Raw genomic sequence first — 16,908 nt, forward strand, 5'->3', positions numbered from 1 at the left:
GGACATTCTGCGAAAATCTGTACAGTTGAGAGGTATGCGGCCTCACCTCTGAAAACAGGCAGGTATGTCTAATGGTTCTTATTTGGCTAATAAATAGTAAAACAGCAGATAGACAAAGTCAGTCCAAGTTTGAGTACCTTTTTCAAAAACAGCCACACTATACAGCAAAGTCTTACTTACTCAAACAGTATGTTATTGAATGTTCTAGAACATAGACCCTGGTCTGCTACATGCTCATTTAAGCTCTCTCTTGTATTATCTTTCTGTTAGGCCATATTGTATGTAATTAGAACAGCAGAAATCAACTGCTACTTTAAGTATATTCAGAAGAGTGTCATTTCCTACAAAAGTGAAAGTGTTTAAAAAGATCTGCACTGAACCAGACAAGCATATAATTTAGGTTGCGCCACAAATTACCTGTGAATGGGCTTTTGTGTAAAATAGAGGGAAGACAAATGTGTGTTGAGGGTCATCATTTTACCATGCATCCTCTTTTTGTGTTTTGCCTAGCGGAATGAAGCTACAACCACTCCTAACAGTGATTCTACCATAGCTCTCATCTATTGGAAGATGTTATTGCAAGGATGAGGTGCATTCAAGGTGAGTTTCTAAATGACAGCATGCAAGACCACACACACACTCACTCAGAAAATAGAGTTATAACACCTTTGACTCTCGCAGGCACTATGCATTTCCATTCCAGGCTTACTCCCTTGTCTAGGACATTGGGGATACCCAGTTCCCCAGTGTTTACTACACCACTGAGCATTCACTGCCCCATACATGAATTATGGAAAACATTGTCTATGTTGCTAATAACTGCGGTGGTGGTGCTGCGTTAGCATTGTCACCTCACAGTAAGACATTGTCCTGTTCGATTCTCAGCTAGAGCGTCTTCTGTGTGGAGACATGCTTGAATGGGCGTACCTTCGTTGAAGGTTGTGCATCAGGGCCGGAAACTCGGTATGTAAAAATCTACTGCCAATCATTAGCGGACCAGAGTTCCGCTGTGGTGACCCCTAACCGGGCAAAGCCGAAAGACACAACAACATTGTTTGTGTTGCTAATAACTATAACTACACCTAAATATAGAAACAATCAGTTAAAAACATAAAATTACTCAGATCTACCTATAACATTTTGCAAGAATTTAAAGACATAAGATATATTCAAGGGCATATTCACCATTTTCCACACAAGATGTCACAATGCACACACACACACACACACACACACACACACACACACACACACACACACACACACACACACACACACACACACACACACACACACACACAGAGTTAGGGTTAGTAAGCCCCCCCACACAAGCTTTTGTAATGCATGCTAACCCTTACTCTGACCCTAACCTTAACACTACATTTTACCTCAGAAAAACACAACACAACCATTATTCAGACAAATTAGGTTTTACTGTTACAGAATGGTTCCAGTTTAAAGATCACAAAAATAGTTTTCTTTTTGCAAAATGTTTTTGACAGTTCAAACATTCCTTCTGTAATCATATGTATAAATGCGTGTGTGTGTGGGGGGTATTTGTGGAGAACCTTGTTCTTTGTATCATTAATAGATACATGTGGATTTCATAAGTAGATGTCACTAGATAATTTGCTTAGTATAAAAGCTATTGAGCTATGATTTGTATACACATCTGGGTGTTCTGCCACCTTTTGCACAATACTGTCAGGTACACCTGGGTACTAATAGTTACATAGACATCTTATCCTCCAGTATGCAGCTATATTAGATACTCCCTTCATTTGTATCATTCTCTGTGAATAATGACATATGTTTTTTGCCTCTGTATTGTCTAGCTATGTTACCATTTGCAGCCATTTTACACAATAATTTTCATACAAATATGGTTTATAGTACATGCATTGTTTCTGACTTTCATTAGATAAAAGTCCTTTGTTGTGGTACATAAACCATCTTCCCCTCATTTCCACCAGGTAATGCTATTCTTTGCTGTGATACTTACCCATTCAGTAGGTAGCATTCTACTGTGTGCTCTAAATTCTCTAGCTGTTCCCAAGCATTCAGCCAATACACACACACACACACACACACACACACACACACACACACACACACACACACACACACACACACACACACACACACTAACACACAGGTAACATGGCAAAAAAAGAATGAAGAAGCCAAGTAAACTCAGTAACTTTAGCACTAGGTGACATGTCCACAAATGAAACACTGACAGCAGCTTAAATACTATTGTTTGATAGTTAGGATGCTACTAGCTTAAACCATTGCATTACAGAATTTTCCATAAAATTTCATACAAATATTTTTTTGCGTCCATCAGTTATACATGTTTATGTGGCACTTGTTCATTTTAGAATAAAAACTTCTGGTGTGGTTAAAGTGTCTCTCGGGTTTGTCATGCAACTATAAATGAGTGTTAATAGAAGGTGTTACAGCACTCTAGTAAAATTGATGAGTTGGGTAGCTGAGAGTTATTCTGGATTTGCATTCCATCAGTTCCATAGCTTCAATATCATATGGAATTAAACAGGCATTTTTTATTAATCTGTACTGTAGTGGTGCTGTGGTAGCGTTGTCGCCTCACATCAAGATGTCCCATTCGATTCTCAGCTAGAGCGTCTTCTGTGTGGAGGCATGCATGAATGAGAGTGCCTTCATTGAAGGTTGTGCGTCAGGGCTTTTAACTCTGCACATAAAAATCCACTACCAAACATTAGCGGACCAGAGTTCCGCTGTGGCAACCCCTATATGGGATAAGCCGAAAGACACAACAACTCATGTTTTCTCTGTGAAGGATCTCATTTCAGAAGTTTTATCTCATTAGTAAAATAATGCAATACAATACTGGGTACCTATTGGCATTCTGGAGACAGTAGCTGCAACTGTCAGAACTGCAGAACTACAAGTGTACATGACAGGGTCATATACTGAGTCAACGACTTCAGTTTTGTTAATTATTCACTCTGCTCTGAGATAGTTATCATGGAAATACTATTGGGGAGTGCAGGAACCCCATGCAAAAATGCTTTAACTTGTAAAACAGTTATCAGTTTTTGCAACTCTTCTGCAACATTAACAGAATACTTTGAATGGACGGGTACATCTCGTAGAGGATACTGTTGCTCTGGAACAGACTCCCCATCTACATAAACAAAGTTCATCCTTGTGCATATTAAAGGCTCACCCAGACTGCTACACTTTGCTGTGAGGGAAAGGTTGGTTTGCTTTTTATTTGTTGTATTTTGTATTAGTTTATTGCCTTTTTATATTTTGAGTGCTGTGATTTGTTTTCTTTACCTTGTGTTTTGCTTGTGTTCTGCTTTTAACTGCATATTAAAACTTCAAAAGAACCACAGCTCTGTCTCTTGTGAGTCAGACAGAAATTAGAACTGATCAATTAAGGACTCATACATAAGATAGAAGAGGTCACTTAAGGTTAATCATTAGTGAACTGAGGGGGTGGAGCTAGGAACTAAACCTTCTATTTAAGGGATTAAATAAAACATTTCAGAGCTTTATTGGAAAGGCTCACCCAGACTCTGCTACACTTTGCTGTGAGGGAAAGGTTGGTTTGCTTTTTATTTGTTGTATTTTGTATTAGTTTATTGCCTTTTTATATTTTGAGTGCTGTGCTTTGTTTTTTTTTACCTTGTGTTTTGCTTGTGTTCTGCTTTTAACCACATATTAAAACTTCAAAAGACACCACAGCTCTGTCTCTTGAGTCAGGCAGAAAACTTTTCCCACCCCCGCACCTTGTCACTTTCATGTTCTTAAATACCACTGTCTTTCTAGTTGCCTGCCTCTTATGTGAATTTGACCATATATCTCATTTCCTCTCTGCTTTCACTGGCTTGTGTGAGTAAGCATAAAATTATCATTTTGTGAAATCACTCCCCTTCAACTATTTAAATTTATTGACCATTCTACTGTATTCCATAGTACCAGAATACAAAAGTGATCACCCTCTTTCAATCTATCTTGCTGTTTTAAAAATAGTAACTCTCCACTAAAACTTAACTTTTTAGACAGATAAACTTAAGTTGCCTACTTTGACATCTAGCTTCTCTAGTGCACACTGCAGTGTTTAGGATAAACCATTTTTTTTCTTCTTACCTTTAAGCATCCCTGTGACTAGCACTTGCTCTAATACCTGCTGGAAAGCACTAGAAAGCCTTAAACTGATACAAGCACTCAACTCGCCTTATTAATAAGGAGAAATTAATCATAGGCACTAAACAGCCTATAATTGCAAAGTACTTTGCTAAGGTAAGGGAAAACAGCTCCTGTACTTTTAAAAAAAAAAGCACTAAACCAGGCATGTCCAAGGGTCATCTTCCTTTGATTTCTCCTGTCCACCTGGTGAATCTGGGCATACTGGGGCAATGCAGCAATTGCCTCATGTACACAGAGAACCCTCTCCTCCTACCACCTAACACTACAACCTGTGAGAGATGCACTTACATAGCCAAACTGGAAGCAAAGCTCTCTCCACCCAAGACTGTGCTAGACAGTCAAGAGGAGAAGGTTAACACCCGCACTACACCTCAAGCAACTCATAGCCCTTCTAAACTCACACCACCAACACCCACACATAGCAACACTAAACCCACATATGCGGAGGCCCTTAACTGTAACCTGCCCAAGCAACAAGGACCTCCAAAGCTGAAACGCAAACAAACACCAATCACAACCAAAGTGTCACATAGCTCACAACACCAGTGTGCCACCCAGCAACAGCCCCTAAGGCAAGACAATGTACCTAACACTTTAGTCATAGGTGACTCTATAATCAGGCACACTGATGTCCCACTCACCAGGCTGAATAAGGAGAAAATTACAGTGAGCTGCCTGTCGGGTGCCAGGATCTGCCACATAACTCATGCACTCAAGTCACTCCACAACAAGTACAAATATGACTCTGTCATTGTCCATGTTGGAGTGAATGACTTGAGACCTACCTCCCTGGACTACATGAAAAGAGACATGGAAGAGCTCTCGGATCATGTGGCCCAGGCAGGTGTGACCCTAGCCCTGAGTAGCATCTTGCCTTCACCCAGAATGATATCACAATATAAGGACAAAATGATTGACTTCCACAATTGGCTAAGTTTATGGTGTCATTCAAAGGGGATCCAGTATCTGTCTGCCTGGGATGACATGATCGATAGACCACGATGCTTTGCCAGAGATGGTCTGCGCCTGTCGCCCCTGGGATTCAGGTTACTTGCTAAGACTCTTGCCACCCCTATAGTGCCTTTTTTAGGGAAAGTTCAAAGGACAAAACCACCACTGTAACAGGTGCAAGCATGCAAAATCTGAAGGTAATGCCACTCAATGCTAGAAGTCTAAACATCAAAATGCACTCTCTCGAGGCACTCCTAAAAATGGAGAACATTGATATCTGTGCAGTAACTGAGACCTGGTTCAAGGCTCCAGAGAGCACTCCTGCAATACCAGGCTACAACTCTTACCACACTTTTTGGCCACCAAACCAGGATCGAAACACTAAAGGTGGAGGAGTGTCCATATTCACCAAAGATATTCACACCACCAGGTTAGTTGCCAAGTACAATGTGTCTGAAATTCTCCAGGTGCAGCTAGCACTAGGTAAGATTGCAATCCAAATTGTAGCTTGTAACAGAACCCCACCATGCCCCAAGATTCTCACTACACCTTTCTAAACATACTGGAAAATATTAATATACAATCAAACACCCTAATACAGGGTGATTTCAACTACCCTGCCATTAACTGGGAAAACTACTAGTGTACCAACACCTTTGCCCAACGGTTCTTGGAATTCACAAATTCCAATGCCCTGGATCAACTAATCCATAGTCCCACCAGGGGCTCCAATATCCTAGACCTGGTCATTACCAACATGGGAAATCGATGCTCCACACCTATGGTCACCCCCTCGTTGGTCAGGTCAGACCATAAGCTAATCATCCTTAACATCCACCCCCCCCCCAATAAGGAAACCTCCATAAAAAACTTCCCCAAAGCCAACTTCATGCTACTCAAGTCAGAAGTTACACACTTCATGACACCCATGCAGATGGGAACTGAAAGTTCGACTGCTTTAGTACTACACTAAGGCACTGTACAAGCACATCCACTCATGCATGAATCGTGCCATCCCAAATAGAACCAAGATGTTCTCCTCCAAATAAAGGAAGCTAATCTTGTGGTCCCCGGCCATAAACAAACTTTACAACAAAAGGAAGAAACTGTTGCAGAAAAGAGGAAAATCCTAGGATGCAAAAAGAATTTGAGATCCCTCAAAAAATCCTCCAAAGCTAGTTATGAAAATAAAATTGTCAAGGATTCCAAATACAACCACAAGGCATTCTATAACTATGTCAAGAATCTAAATGGCAATGCTCAGATCTGCTCTCAGCTACAACAGAATGACATTAAATATACTGATCCCAAGGATATTGCCAATATCCTGGCAGATCGATTCAGTGCCAACTTCAACCCTCCTCTCACCCCCTAAGTGGCCCATCTCAATACCGGAAAATTGCCAAATTCCAGTAGTAACGGCTACACAGGTAAAAAAACGCACTCTCCAAAGCTATGAATACAGCATCCATGGGACCAGATGACATCCCGGGCTGTGTACTACATGAACTACAAAATGAACTGGCACCTCACTTAAGTGTCATGTTTAATCATACCCTCACCTCAGGCTTCATGCTCACTGAGTGGCACAGCTACAGTTATCCCACTCCACAAAGGGGGATCCACCTTGGATCCCGGGAACTATTGCCCCATCAGTCTGACAAGCCTGATCTGCAAGGCCATGGAACATATTATCATGGAACTTATAAACAAAGACATTGGCAACCTTAAAACAATGAACCCCACCCAGTTTGGGTTTGTGAAGGGCTGATCTTGTCTCCTGATCCTGATTGACTTCTTCGAATCAGTCTCCAGAGCCATGGACGAGGGTAAGGCAGTTCACACAGCCTATCTGGACCTTGCCAAGGCCTTTGACACCATCTCCCACTCTGGAATCATAGATAAACTTACTAAGCTGGGCATTAATCCCTACATCACTCGATGGGTTGCCAACTGGCTTACTGACAGAACCCACACTGTAAAACTAGCTGACTCTAATTCCAGCTCCAGACAAGTGACAAGTGGAGTACCTCAGGGTTCAGTCCTGGGACCTCTCTTGCTTGGCATCTACTTCTCTGAAGTACAGGCCAACACTAAGGGACTCTGGCTAACAAAGTTCGCAGATGACTGCAAACTGGGAGCCATTATTGAATCCCCAAATGATGTGGATACCCTACAAAAGGGCCTTACAGAAACATATGCTTGGTGCCAGAGCCATGGGCTCAAGCTCAATGCCAAGAAATGTATAGTTATCCCCTTTGGGAAAAAACATGTACCCATGAATTACCACATAGGTGGCAGTACACTAAACACTGAAAGTGTGATAAGAGACTTAGGGACACAGATGGACAGTGGTCTCACCTTCAATAACCACATCGCCACAACAGTCAGGAAATCCTTCTATGTGGCACATCTCATCACTAAGGGCTTTTCATCCAGAAAAAAGGATGTCATTGCCCCACTGTACTCATCCCTCATTAGATCCATTATAGAATACAATGCCCCTTTTGGTATGTACCTCTCAAGACATCTGCAACAACTGGAAAGGCCACAGAAATACCTCACTAAACGAATTGCAGGCCTAAAGCAGATGCCTTATGCTGACTGCCTTAAAAAACTCCAGCTATACTCTGTCGCATATCGTCTACTCTGAGGCGATCTCTGCTTAACATACAAGGCCATGTCAAACCCAGAGCTGTTGGACATGCTACACTTAAAGAAATACCAATCCCTCAGAGCCACATGCTCCAGTGATCTAAACCTTGTCATCACAATAAACAAAACATGCTGGAGGGATAGGTTCCTGACCCAGAGACTCCTCAGACTCTGGAAAAGACTGCCCATACATGTCAAGCAGAGTGCCTCTTTGGCCCTCTTCAAAAAGAACCTTGATAATTGGATGGGAGAAAGGAAATTCACCCCGGGGATCACGTCAGTCACCCTGCTAGATAGGGGTCCAGGGAAGTAAATAGTGTGGGATGAAATAGCCAGGGAATTGTTATGGCTACGCTTGTAAAGGCCCTAGGGCCGATTGCCTAGTACCAACCTATGAACCTATGAAGCACTGCTTAAATCTATGGATGGAAATCATACAAGGATTGCCCACTGTACTACTAATGAACAAAGGCAGCTCATAAATGCTTTATTCCATTCATGGGTCCCCTCAAATTATCTGTGGTAAGATGCCAGTTATTCTCTTTATGGGTAATATATAGTTATTGACCATGGAATGGGTAAGGCCAATCTCTAACCAAATGGGATAGGATATTTCAAACACAAAAAGGGAAACTGGTTAGGCTTAAAGTGGCCCACAAGGGCATCTAGCCTAGTACTTACGTATGAACCTATCACAATTTGCTGTTTTTTTAAATCAGTGTACATTTTTCTGAGTGTTGGGACTTGCACTCTTACATCTTGCACTCCCAAAAGGGAGAATAAGAATCCATATCCTGTCTATACATAGCCATCTCTAGGCTTTTATTTGTATTGAAACTTAAATACCCACTCCCAAAAAACACAGACCTTAGGTGTACTTCAATGGGAAATGTAGTAAAAGAAATCAAGTAATGCTTTTGTGTGTGTGTGTGTGTGTGTGTGTGTGTGTGTGTGTGTGTGTGTGTGTGTGTGTGTGTGTGTGTGTGTGTGTGTGTGTGTGTGTGTGTGTGTGTGCCTGTGTCTGTGTGTGCCTGTGTCTGTGTGTGCCTGTGTCTGTGTGTGCCTGTGTCTGTGTGTGCCTGTGTCTGTGTGTGCCTGTGTCTGTGTGTGTGCCTGTCTGTGTGTGTGCCTGTCTGTGTGTGTCTGTGTGTGTGTGTGTGTGTATGTCCAGTAGGGGTATTTGACAAATGGAAAACTAGCAGCAAGTTGAAGAGGAAAGATCCAAGCATGATGTACAAAATAGGTACATGAGTAAGGGTTTAATGTGTGGTGGCATTAGGGAAGTAACACCGCGTGGGACACTCAGTATATTTGTGTGTTTACATCAAGGTACATTACACGCTGCTTGCATTTCTAATCCTGCTTCTGCTTTCATTTTTTATCTGCAATGTCATCTGTGAATATGTAACAGGATGGGCAGATTAGTGGAAAGACATGCATGCTTTACTGCTTCCAGATTTTCACTGAACACATAACGTGTTTTTTGGGGCAGTCCCATTGTATGATGTAAGATGTTTTTCTGGTGAAACTTTTTCATAAAGTGTATTACTAAAATGTTCCAAATTGATGGTGCTTTTCAACAAATAACACACAAAGCCAGGTGCTTAACATCATTATAATATTTTCAAATAGTTCTGAACAACGTTTTTCTTTCCATGTAAATGGATTCTGTGAAAGGGTGCATATATTGTGTCATGCATTGTTAAACTGTGACTTGAAGTATTTCTTAATTTTGTTATAGATTATTGCCTAATTAGCATCTGGAATAAATTCAGAATGAGTAAACTATGGTGACACACAGACCCAACACAAGAAGATGAAATAAAAAAAAAACAATGTAATGAATTTGTGAATTATCGAAGTATAGACCAGCCCTATTATGTGTCACTTTCTCACCTACATTTTCCTAAAAATTGGGGATTTAATGCAAGGTTCTATGAACTTAATCAATCTTCATTAGAAAAAGGGTATGTTTTCACATCAATAACTTTTTATGATACCTCATGTTTGCTCAGAAAATGAGCCATGTATATCTTACTCATCTTTAGTGCAAACTATTTGTGTTTTTTTGAGTATTGCAATAGGCAAGAAGTAACTTGATTGCTGATAAAGACAGTAGTTTGCAAAATTTTCAAAAGAGGTCACTGGCTTGTTACTCACAGACCAAATAACATAAGAACATAAGAACCTATAGTAATATAAACTTCATGTTATGCATTAAAATACTGCTGTTTGCATGCAAGAGAGCATTTACCCAACACTTAGAAGTTATTTTTCTTCTTCTTCTTCTTGCCATGTAGCACTAGCTAAGTGATCCTTCTTTCTTCTGTACATTTGGCCTGCATCGTAAGGTGTTCCTTTAGAGTTAACTTTTTTAATATAGCTTAGTCCTACTATGTTCATTCATAAAGGTGCCATTTTATTTTTTGTCACCTTTCCTTTCTGTCAGCTGTGGGAATTATGGCTTTGTGGTTTGTTAGGTATCATGCAGTCACAGCTACACTTATAGCAGGAAGAATGTCCTTTCAAAGACTCAGACCACAGATTCAGTAGACTACAGCATCTGCCTCCCAACCTGGCATATACTATCCTGCATTAGTTGTCCGGAGTTCTATTGCTGGCGTAAATTTAATGGCTTATGTACAAAACCAGCATGTCAGTCTGTAGATGTTACATGGTTCTACTGGCCACTGGTCAGCATTTCCACCACAAGTGTCTCACCAACAGTCCTAAAACATCAAGGAAATCTGTGTAAGTTTGCAAAAGCAACAAAAAGATTTCTAGCACTTTGGGCTAAGTTAAGGGTATATAACTACTGTGGTAAAGTGGCTACTGAGATGTCAGCAGTGTTGTATTGTTTGTTTGTCTTTTCGGCTTTTCCCGGTTAGGGGTCACCACAGCGGAACTCCAGTCCGCTAATGATTAGCAGTAGATTTTTATGGTGCCAAGTTGCCAGCCCAGCGCCCCACCTTCAGCGAAGTCAGCAGTGTTGTATATTATGGTAAAAATATGTATGCTTGTACATCTAGTCAACATATTGTAGTAGTAAAAATTTGTAATGGAATAGCTAATGTGAATCACTTAGAGAACTGTTGCTAAAGTAGAGGTTAGAAGTCCATAATGTCGGAGACATTTGCTTTTCACAGAAGGGGATTTTGAGGCTGGAAGTGAGGACTGTGAGTGGACCCTGACCATTGTACAAGTCTAATGCTAAGGAAATTGACAGAGAATTGGTGCTGTTATTGTCTAGAGCAGGCATCCTAAATAGTTACATATTAACCAAGACATGCTCATTATGTCAAGAGTATTGCATAAGCTGTGAACTATGATAGACAGCCATGAAAAAGAAAGAGACCAACTCAATCACATTAATGTATTAAAGCCATGAAAAGAAGTAGTAAATTCTATGGTTAGCTTGTAAGCTGAATTCATTCAAGAAAAAAACTGAGAATTTGTACCAGAAGTACAACTGGATGAATTCTTGCCAAAAGTACAAAATAGCAAATTAGAGAATTTCTAATTAGAAATAAAGGAGTGCTTTCAGAGATGGCTAGAAGAGCTTATGTGGAAGAACATAACAGAGACAACACCTGGAATGAGGGTTAGTCTGAAACCTTCCAGAGTACCAGAATTTCAGAAACAATTGTACTGAGAAATTCAAAAAAGGCTCAGACTAGAGTCACCAAGTGAATGAAGCCCAGTAGTGCTATTACTAAACCTGATAGAAGTATCACATTCTGTAATAACATCAGAAAACTGAATAGGATTTCAGTGTTTGTTAGTTAACCCATGCCCAGAAGTTATATCATAGCTAGGGTGGGGTGAGAGGGGCAACTGCTCCAGGAGCAAGGTCTTGGGGGGGGGGGGGTGATCATCCAATCCCAAATTTTAGTCAAGCCTAAGCACTGTAGTGCTCCAGGTGTGGTCTACACCTGGCTACAATGTCTTTCTGAGCCTCCTCCTGATTACTTTTTGTCAAGTTTTATTTATTTATTTATTTTTGTGTGTGTGTGTTATGTTTGATATTTTTCAAGTGTGGCTAAGGAATCAGTTTAAAATTTTTTCATATAATATGTGTTTTAGCATCAAGTCTAATGTAGGAAATGCAGCCTGCAGGCTAAGTTAGAGGAGTAGATAATGTATTATAAGTGTATAGCCATTAGAACTGTGGTAAAACAATATTTGCATAGGAAACCCTCATGAAGAGCCAAATGAGGTTTAGCTTAAAAATTGGAGAGAATTTACTCTGTAGCATACAGACACAAAACCCTTACTATGACCCATATGGCCCAATATCAATTAGCTACTTGAGTGCTGGAGAAGATGAGGAGGATGAGAGTGAAGGTCTACTGCCAGCTAGCCTATCCTGGGAGGAGGGAGACAGCCCAATGTGCTACAACATTGGCACCTACTGGAGTGAAAGGTACATGCTATGCAGCAAATTAGTTGAGATACGCACTTTGCGCTATCAAGCCATCTCCATTTGGTAGCCTTTACAGTAACATACACTCTCACAGGGGAAAGCATTGCAGGCCCATGTATGTGCAGGTGGACATGTCAACTGTCAGGAAAAAGGGTAAGGCTATAACTCAGAAGGCAAGGGTGGGGATAGCTGACTCATTCTTTCCACTCCTGAATTATTTTAAAGGTGAAATGAAACATTGTATGCCTGCCTGTTTTGTAGTAAAAACATGCTGATAACAATTAAAAGCCATTTTGGGCAGTATTTCAGAAGAACAAAGAGTTTCAGCCACTTATCACCACTGTCCCTTGGAAAGCGGACTGAACTGGTTATTTCTGGCATTCAGGGAAGATGGGCCTTTGGGGATTCATTTAAGAGCCTACAATAAGTCGTAAGGTGTATGCTAAAAAGGCCTTGCTCCCACAATGTGACAAATTTAGCTACAGTAAGTAAGACCTTATTATTGGCTAATTTGCATGTCTCTGTATTGCATTTACTACCACGACATGCAAATCATTGCTGAAATGCACACTACAGTAGTAAACTACTGCTCGGGTAAGTCCAGACAAACTTGGACGGATGGTGGCTGACCAAGTCCACTGACAACTGCAAATTGGGAGCAATCATTGAGTCTCCCAACAATGTTAATATATTGCAGATAGGGTTAACACAGACAAAGAACTGGTGCCAAAGCCACAGATTAAAGCTAAATGCAAAAAAATACATTATTATTTCCTTTGGGAAAGCTGGCGTCCCTGCTAATTACATTATAGATGGCACCCCCCTAAGTGCAGACCTAGTGGTATGTGGTCTGGGTACTCAGATTGATAGCAACCTGAACTTTGACCACTAAGTATCCACAGTAGTAAGGACATCCTGCTATGTGACACATCTTATAAGTAAAGGCCTCACATCTAGATCTAAGGATGTTATAATTCTATTAAACTTGGCCCTCATCAGACCAATAATTGAATACAATGTTCCCTTTTGCATGTACATCACCAGACACCTGCAACAATTGGCAAGACCACAAAGGTTTCTCACCAAGAAATTAAAGGCTACACAAAACATGTCTTACACAGAAGGACTGAAAGCCCTCTCACTGTATTCTGTCTCCTACAGGTTGCAAAGGGATGACCTGTGCCTGGCTTACAGGGAAGTCTCTGACCCAGCCCTGATGGAAATGTTACAATTTATAAATCAAACTGCACAAGGATCGCTCACTCCAGGGATCTTAACCTAGCCTCTGACGTGAACAGGTCATGCTAGAGAGATAGGAACATTTCCCAGAGACTGCCACCTCTCTGGAACAAGCTTTCAGTTCATGTGAAACAGAGCACTTCCCTAACCCTCTTTAAATACAACCAAGACCAATGGATGGGTGACCACAACTTCACTCCTGGGGTGGTGCCCATGTCCCTCCTGGACAGAGGGAGTCATTATTAACTACTATAGACCCTTACCTCTGTGAACTTCACTCACCTAGCCACTGACAATTGGGGCAACCCAGGATAAATATGGCTAGGCTTGTAAGGGCTCTACGGCCATTAGCCTAGTAACCTTCTATGAACCTATGAGCCTATGAGTAGGCAGTGGCACCCTCCCACTCACTCTCCCACACTAGTACACACACACACACACACACACACACACACACACACACACACACACACACACACACGCACACACGCACGCATACAATCGCACACACACACACACACACACACACACACACACACACACACACACACACACACACACACACACACACACACACACACCACAGTTAACACGCCTGTCCCTAATCTAGCTGCCCTCCCATTCACCCCCTACCCCCCAGAATACATGGAAGTGTTGTTATGGCACAAATATTATACTCTGGTGGCTCGTGTATCCCCCGACCCCCAATTCTCATATTGCTGTTTGTGCTATTGTGGCAAGAGTTATCCCTAGTGGTCCAGTGTATCACCCATCCATGATCCCCATACCTCTGTTGGCACCCCTAGAACACTTCTGATCACAGTAATTCCTGGATCCCCATTATGTTGTTGATGTCCTTATGCCATTTTCCATTATGTTGTTGGTGCCCTTATGGCATTTCTATTTAAGAGTATTCCCTGGTGTCCAGTGACACAGGACATTGAACATGGGTTTTTGGCCATGTTCATTACCATAATGTGGTTGGGATGGCTGTGCTGATCTACACAGCTCAGTGATTTAACATGAATAATTATTATATGCCTCTCCCACAGAATGCCTCATTAGCATTCTACATGGCCATGAAACCAACCCTATGTGGTGCTACATGTCTTTGCAGGAGAGAACCATGCAGCACTGTGTTGGGGTGGTTGCTGAATCAAGAAAAGATACCATGATGTGTACACAGAGGTTGTACATGGTCAGTAAACTGACTAAATCTGGTAGGTTCAAAGAAAGTCTATGTATGAAAGTGACCAACCTCTTCTACTCTTTTATCAGAAGTAGACAGTCATTGACCTGACTTGCCAGAGCTAGCTTTTCAGACATTTGACATGTACACATTCAGCAACAGGACTAAAATTGTTGGGTATGAAGACAGTCCATGGATGAAAAAGACTGAACCCTGCTATTTCATCTCAGTACGATAAAATATAACTTGGTGTGTCAGGGCTACTTCATTATTTTGTAAAACATGCTAAAATATATTATTGTGGCCTTTAGTTTTATTATTTTATCACAAGTAGACATGTGACACATACACAGGCAATAAAGTAAGTATAATTGGTTGGTACAGAGGCGGTTTGAAGGTGAAAGTGGCTGACCATGAAGTCATTTGATAACAGTTAAACAAAATATTTTTCTGGGAACTTTTTTCCCACTAGGCTGCCTACCATCAAGCCTCTCCAATTGAAATTTAGTCCAGTCATTCCTTAGTACTCAAATATACCCTGGTACCAGAGTGAGAGCCTTCTAGAGGGGTCTCCTGGGGATGCGATGGTTTTGCATGCCCTTGGAGGCACAGTGAGTGGTGCAACCACCCTGATAGTGACCAGACAGACCATAGGTCATGCTGCAGGGGGGAGGGGGTGGGCTACTTGCAAGTCCCATTCCCATTACTTGATGAGTGTGCACACCAGTCGGGCTGAGGAGAAAACAGTATTTACCTCAAGCCACCACTGATGGCTGCCTGGGTGATGATCCATCTCAGTCAACCCTCATCAGTAGAGAACAAATTGGCTGATAATCCAAAAGAGGATCTGACAGTTGGCAGGTAGTAAGGGCAAAAACTAAGTGTATGGTGTAAGTAAGCATGATTGCATATTTTTGTCAGTATACTAGAAAATCTCAAACTGTTTTGGACATAAGTCTTACCAGCTTCATATGCAAAACCATAGAAAGGCTTATCATGGAACTAATAATCAGGACATTGGTAACCTTCAAACACTGGACGTATCCAAGTTTGGATTCATCAAAGGCAGGTCATGCTTACTCAGCCTGGTGGAATTTTTTGAAAAGGTTATCAAAGCCATGAATGAAGGCAAAATGGTACATACTGTGTACCTCGACCTAGCCAAAGCTTTTGACACTATTCCCCACTCAACCATAGCAGATAAGCTAAATAAACTGTGAATAAACCCCTATATCACCCATTGGAATGTCAAATGGCTCACAGATAGGATGCAGGAAGCCAAAATGGAGAAGTTACCACCACAAAGAGATCAGCCACTGGTGGAGTACCCCAGGATTCTGTGTTGGGACCTCTCCTATTTGGCATCTACTTTTCTGAAGTAAAAGCCAACACCATAGGTTTCTGACTGACTAAAGTTTGCAGATGACTGCAGGTTAGGGGCAGTCATTGAATCCCCAAATGACTTGGCCATCCTGCAGGAAGGTTTGTCCCAAATAAATAACTGGTGCCAAAACCATGGAATGAAACTAAATGAAAAAAATGTATTACTGTATCCTTTGGGAAGTCATCTACCCCAGGGAATTACACAACAATACACTCCTAAGATTTGACCCAGTTGTTTGGGATGTGTAAACTTACGTGGACAGTGACCTAATGTTTGACCAATATGTCCATTGTTGTAAGAAAGTCATTCTGTATTCCACAGCTTATAAACAAAGGGATTGTGTTTAGATCAAGGGTTGTCACTGTCCCCCTTTACTCATCCCTCATTAGGCCAATCATTGAATATAATACCCCCTTTGGCATGAATCTGCAGACAGATGCAACAACTGGAACACCCACAGAGCTACCTTACATAAAGGATAAAAGGCATAAACAGCATGTCCTGTATGGATAAATAGCCTTTTCACTAGATTTGTTATGCTGCAGACAGCAAAAAGGTGACCCCATGTCTGGAATACAAGGCATCTTCTAACCCAGTATTAATGGATTTACTGAACGTCAACAAGTAAAATGGCATCATAAATGCTCAGTCTAGGATCTAAACCTCTTTTACAACATCAACAGAATGGTTTGGAGGGACAGGTCTATCTCACAGAGGATACCACTGCTCTGGAACAAACACCCCATCCACATAAAACAAAGTTCAACCCTGTCCATATTCAAGTACATATTAGATCTATGGATGGCAAACAGAAAATTTACACCAGGACTGCTCCCTGTACTACTAATGGACAAGTGTGTTGTTCTT

The 16,908-nt window shown here is 41.3% G+C and overlaps 1 protein-coding gene across 2 annotated transcripts in view; it reads left to right on the forward strand.

Moving 5' to 3' along the window:
- Positions 1 to 16,908, forward strand: part of KLHL6 (kelch like family member 6) — a 438,836-nt gene that overhangs the window by 156,555 nt on the left and 265,373 nt on the right. The window contains exon 1 of one of the 2 annotated variants that reach the window (XM_044070013.1): positions 525 to 600. The exons of the other annotated variant lie outside the window; for it this stretch is intronic. The gene's annotated coding sequence lies outside the window, so the exon portion shown is untranslated. Of the gene's footprint in view, positions 1 to 524; positions 601 to 16,908 lie in introns of those variants that run through there. 2 annotated transcript variants of the gene reach the window in all.

Source organism: Protopterus annectens, chromosome 4.part1 (genome assembly GCF_019279795.1).
Source record: "Protopterus annectens isolate FY-2018-M chromosome 4.part1, PAN1.0, whole genome shotgun sequence".
In the NCBI taxonomy this organism is placed as follows: Eukaryota; Metazoa; Chordata; order Ceratodontiformes; family Protopteridae; genus Protopterus; species Protopterus annectens.